General features: G+C 43.1%; 1 long non-coding RNA gene across 1 annotated transcript in view; it reads left to right on the forward strand.

The window, feature by feature from the left end:
- Positions 1–4,739, forward strand: part of LOC122911218 — a 136,967-nt gene extending 132,228 nt beyond the window's left edge. The window contains exon 6 of the long non-coding RNA XR_006385445.1: positions 4,706–4,739. This is a non-coding gene — a long non-coding RNA (uncharacterized LOC122911218). The remainder of the gene's footprint in view (positions 1–4,705) is intronic.
- Positions 4,740–6,000: the final 1,261 nt, after the last annotated feature.

Here is a 6,000-nt window from a genome sequence, read left to right on the forward strand (position 1 = left end):
AAATATCTGCTTTCCTATATGGAGATGATGACTATCGTGAATTTCTGGGGAGGGAACCTACCACCCACACTGTACTTTCTTTTACTTTCTACTCCTCCAAGGAATAATCGTGAATCAGAGAAAAACTATATGGAAATCAGAGCTGAAATAGCCTATAAATCAGCCTTGTCATCGTTTTCCCAAACTGTGGTTGATTTATGAAACACCCGAATGCCTCATTGCCACGGCCACCCCATTCTTGTGATATGAAATCACACATACACACCATCAGGGACTACTTAAAGACCATACAAAGGGAGAAATAAAAACAAAACAGAATCAAAGCTGGAGAGCACTGAGACACGTATAGGATGCAAACACATCAGTGGGAAATCTGGGGGATGCTGGAAATAAATGCTCATACTCTGGAGAGCAAGAGGGACGGTCATTTGGTCAACACAGGATTATCTAAACTCATGCAGAACGGGGGAGGGGTCATGTGAATGCCGAAATAATCGAATTTTTGTCTGTAGGTACAAAGGTGTCCCCAGGGGCTTCATCCTTGGGCACTCTGAGTTGGTTATTTCTAAGCCGAGGAATGGTCAAGCTTCACTCCCTGTTGAAGATGGGTAAAGGCTTCCCAGACATGCTGATAGCAATGTGTGTCGAGGGAAAGTTAAGCATACCACCAGGGAGAGAAAGACAAGAGGAAGTGGGACTGTCTAATCATCCTCTTCCAGGATGATTAACTAAGCCAGACATTGGGAATCCAGGGAGAAACTTGGGGACCTGCCCTCTATCCATGTCCACCCAGATTAAAATCACAGAGCTGGGCTTCAGCTTCCAGTACCCATCCGTATTACCCCAAGAACATACTTCCTCGGATGAGAGCAATATTTAGGCTTGCTCTCAGAGGAATGTCCTTCATTTAAAAATATATCCAAGTCCTATGTATTCCAGAAATCTGTCTGGGGCAATTTTCTAAAATACTTCAACAGAGAAAAATAGTCAGTGATGAAGTTGTGAGGGAAGTTAATGTGAAACCTAATTGTCCTCCTTTTGGGCCGCCACGAATGTCCAGGGCACGTCCAGAATCAGCAAAAACCCATCACATTACAGTGGTGTGGGGAACGGGCAGAGACACAGAGCGAGAGGGATCTGGAGTGTGCTTCCCGTTGCCAGGGCTGCCCTGTCTCTTCCAATTGCAGATGATTTCGCTGGTGATGGTTATTGGGAGGTGATTCCACACTTGTGGGTCTTCTCCCTTCACATGTTCTGCCACTTAATTTGTTGTGTTTTGCCCGGTTACTTGTCATCACTTTCAGAACTGAGCACAGTCTCGTGGTCAGATAGATTTGAGTTCAAGTTCCAGCTCTGTCTCGTATGAGTTGTGAGACTCTGATCAAGTTAGCTGATCTCTCTGAGCCTCAGTTCTCTCATCTGCAAAGTGGAGGTCATAATAGCTACAACATAAAGTACTTAGGAGGACTAAATGAATATAAATAAACCGGCATATAGCCTGAGGTATACAGTAGGTCCTTAGTGTGAGTATGCGTGTGTGTGTGTGTGTGTGTGTGTGTGTGTGTTTGAGAGAGAGAGAGAGAGAGAGAGAGAGAGTTCTCCAGAGGACAGAACCAACAGGATGTGTGTGTGTGTGTGTGTGTGTCTGTCTATCTATCATCTATTGATTGATTGATTGTTCAAAGGGAAATTTATTTAAAGAAATTGGCTCATGCAATTGTAGATGCCTGGTGCATCCAAAATCTAGAGTAGGCTGGCAGGCTGAAGACCCAGAAAGAGCTGCACTTCCAATTCAAAGGCAGCCAGCTGGCAGGATTCCTTCTTGTGTGGGGGAGTACAAAGTCTTTGTACTATTGAAGCTTTCACCTGATTGGATGCGGCCCACCGGCATCATGGCAGTAATCTGCCTTACTCAAAGTCTACCAACATAAACTGCCAATTTATCCAACAGACTCCTTCACAGAAACATCCAGAATAATGTTGGACCAAATACCTAGTCACCATGGCCCGGTTGACTTTGACACACAAAGTTAACCATCACAGTGTATATGTATACAAAATGGGAGCTGTGTACTTCCTCATATGTGTCAAATAATTATAGGCAGTGTAGACTTACTAATACCTTTTCAGTAGTCACTGACTTTATGTGGAAAAAAAAAAGTTAAATAACTTTGGCTAGTTATTCCAGACCCCACATTTTGGATCTTTCAAAATTTATTCCACTCCAGCTGTCTGTGCCAAATCTTGAGTTAAGCAAAACTCCTCTCTCTGGCTGACCTGAAGCAAATCTTTTGGAAAAAAAAAAAAATGAAGCATGTCTAGGCAGAGACATGCTAAAGAGAAAGAAAATCCAGTCACTCTCTCCTCAGAGAGACATGTGACCCCTTTTGGAACTGTAAACTCCTCATTTTGGCTTTCTTGGCACCATGCCACAGCTTTGATGGCGAGACCATTTAGCTTTGTCAGTTCCTTGAGGGATATGGGCCTTCTCGGAGTGGGCAGTGAGATATCCATCCTGTTACCACCCTAACCACATGGAACATACTTTTCACTCATGGCAATCCTTGGACCCCCTTGAAATGAGCCCTTTACATATAGAAGGGTGGGGCCAGCCAAAAGAACGCTTGGATGGTCAGGGGAAGTTACTAATATTGCCCACCTATGGGAGCAACAACAATGGTTCATGAGATTTGCTTTCCATAGCTTGCTTGCCTCTTGGCTTTTGAGGCAAGTCTTGGCTTCCCCACTGTCTCTCTCAGATTACGGTGTCTCTTGGTGTCACTAAATTATATATGGCTTCAACCATAACCATAATCCACCTCCACAGAAGAATATGATTGAAAAAAAAAATGCTCTGCTTCCCTGGTCTTCCCCTACTTTCTTCTTCTTTTTTTTCAAGATATTATTTATTTCGAGAGAGAGAGGGGGAGGGAGAGTGAGCATGATCAAGAGGGAGGGGCCCTTCTTTCTTCTTGATGCCAACAGCCATCTTCAAAGATCACATTAACGTGAAGTGAGTTAGGGCAAGTTTGATAAATGGGTCCTTAGATATTTGAGGTTGTTTTAAAGACAGTTATTCCAGGCCGACCCCTTTTCCATGGATCCCTCTGGTAGGAAGTTTCCCACATCCCAAATATTTTTTGAGGTAGCCATTGTTTCTACTTTCTAAAGCTTTTTCCACTTTGGTTTTTAGCACCCGTGGGAGGTAAAGGCTCTCTGTCTTATCTCCACATAGCCTCTCACATATCTGTGCCATCTTGTCTAATGCACTGTTACTCATCCCACAAAGTTGACTTCAGACAGAACTCCTGGGATGGCCTCCCCTAGAAAGTTCACCTTCTTCTTTTTCTATAGAATCTATATGTCTTTACTGCAGTTCTTTTCAAATTATGTAACTGTTGGATCCACATTTCCCTCCCTGATGCGCCGTGAACTCCCAACACAGGGAATAGGGAGTCCTCACCTTTCAAACTCCTCCATCTTGTGTAGACAACAGCAAAGAAGACCTTGAATATAAGTTTGCCAGATGGTTGGTTAGATGGATAGAAGGAGCCTTCAGGAAGATCTTAGAAGCATCCCAGTTGAAATTTCAGTGCTGAGTTTACCACCAACATGCTGTGAGACATGGAAGTAATTTACTTGCTCTCTGGTTTTTTCTTATAGGTCAAATGAAGGTGACTTTTATTTGATAGCTGAGTCCTTTCCTGTTCAAATAATCTGTGCGCCCAGCATGCTGTTAGATGTTTGTGTGGCCAGCAGCTTCCAAGCCAAGAGTCATCACTTTTGTATGGTTTTAGCATTCTACAGCAAACCTGCATCATATTGTCATACCAGCTAGGACCCAGGCAAAAGTCTTACACTTTCAATGCTGTTTATTGCCTGACTCACTGGGCTGAGAAAAGGCATCGCTGCACTCTCAGAAATCTTCCTCTCCAGAATTCACATACCCTATGAAGGCAACTTAGCAGTACGGTCAAGACATAAACACCTCGGTGACACCAAAATGGTTCTAGAGAGTTTTGTCATAACCATCTTTGCTGTAGTACTTTTGCCCCATAACAACTTGGCCGTAAGGCAATTTTGCTATAAAAAATTAAAAAAAAAAACTGGTTGACAGTTTAGTTTCATTTCTCCTTTGGCAGTATTTTTTCATTTTATATTATTATAAATCTCAGCCCTCATAATGGTCCACACAGTGGTGCAGTGTTGAATCCACATTTCTTGTAGAACTTCCAAACATCTCTTGGTGGACGGGATGCCAAGAATAGATGACAGTGTAGAGGTTTCCACAGCGCAACACAAAGCTCAGTTACAAATGTACAGCATAGTGTCTGGGAACTGATACCTTGCTTAATGAAGGAAGAAATTTTAGCAAAAAAAGAAAAAGTGGTATCCTACCACCGAGCCACTGACTGGGTGGCTCAGTCGGTAGGGCGTCTGCCTTCGACTCAGGCCATGATCCCAGAGTCATGGGATGGTGTTCCATGTCGGACTCCTTGCTCTGCACGGAGCCTGCTGCTCCCCCTACTTGTGCTCTGTCTCTGGGTGTCTATGATGCTCACTATTTGTATACATTTGGAATGTATTCATGTATTTTGCATTTTGCAATAATCTTTAATTTTGTTCATTTTTCATGTTTAATGATGCCCTTTTAAATCAATGTCCTTCTTTCACTTTTCATGATTTTTATCTTTTATGGCAAAAGTGCCTTATAGCCAATTAGTTACGCAGCAGAAATGCTTGTGGAAAGATGCCAGACAGGCACCATGATCAGAGAGGTGTGAGCGGGAGAGTGGGAGAGCCAAGACTGATGGGTCAGAAGCTAAGAAGCAAGTCATGAGCATCATAGACACCCAATATTGGAAAACACCACAGGTCAGTGGTTTCAACCTGGATCAGAGACATCTTTTCTCAGTGGACATTCTTTTTTTTTTTTAATTTAAGATTTGTTTATTTCTTAGAGAGAGAGAGAGAGCAGGGCAGGGGCAGAGGGAGAAAGAGAGAGAGACTCCTCAAGCAGACTCTCCACTGAGTGTAGAGCCCAACGTCGGGATTGACCCAGGACTCTGAGATCATGACCTGAGCTGAAACCAAGGGTCAGCCGCTTAACTGACTAAGCTCCCCAGGTGCTCCTCTCAGGGGCATACTATACCTACTTGATTCCCCTCTGTGATGTGCAGCTCACTACATGATGAGGCAGCCATGCTGTCATCAGACACTGAGAAGGAATAAAGGTTAAGTTCTACTCAAACCCTACTCAAGCTGGAGCCCACATTCAGAACCCAAACAACTATGATCTTAAATATTCCTGTGTTCCAGCCATTAAGAGTATGGCTTCTGCATTCAGTTGTCGTGAGTATCACGCAGAGTGAACCATTTGTTAACTGTGTGACTTTGTGTGAAATACGGAGCCTCTCTCTCTTACCTGCAAAATGGGGGTATTTGCAGGACCCAACTTACAGTATTGTTAATGAGGTTCAAAGGAGATGATCCATATAAAATGCTTAGCGCAATGATTAACCCTATTAACACCTGTGAATACTTACTCTATCTGGTAGCATATCAACTGTTACTCAAAGGATCCCCTTTTTCTTCTCTTTAGTGGAGAGCTAATTGGGACAGATACCAGAACAGAATACTTCTAGCTACCAAATCCAAGAACATCACAAGAAAGGGGTTGAGTTTGGAATCACAGGAAGGGATTCTGAGTCTCCATTCTGCCCGCTCCACTGGCTGGATTGCTTTTTGCAAGTTACTCCGGGATCAGTTTCCCTGTCTTTAAATGAGAGGCTGTTACTAAGTCAGCATAGCTCACTTTTTAGTAAGTGTACAGTTCAATGCCTTGAAATTCCAAAATGGGTTAAACTGTTTGAACAACATTCAATCTAAGCAGCGAGATGATTTTAAAATATTTTTAAGTGTGTGCATGAATTTTCTCCTGGGAAAATCTGATGTGTACTTTCCCATTTTTCTCCCCTCTGCATAAGACTCATCCACATC

Source organism: Neovison vison, chromosome 7, assembly GCF_020171115.1.
Source record: "Neovison vison isolate M4711 chromosome 7, ASM_NN_V1, whole genome shotgun sequence".
Lineage (NCBI taxonomy): Eukaryota > Metazoa > Chordata > Mammalia > Carnivora > Mustelidae > Neogale > Neogale vison.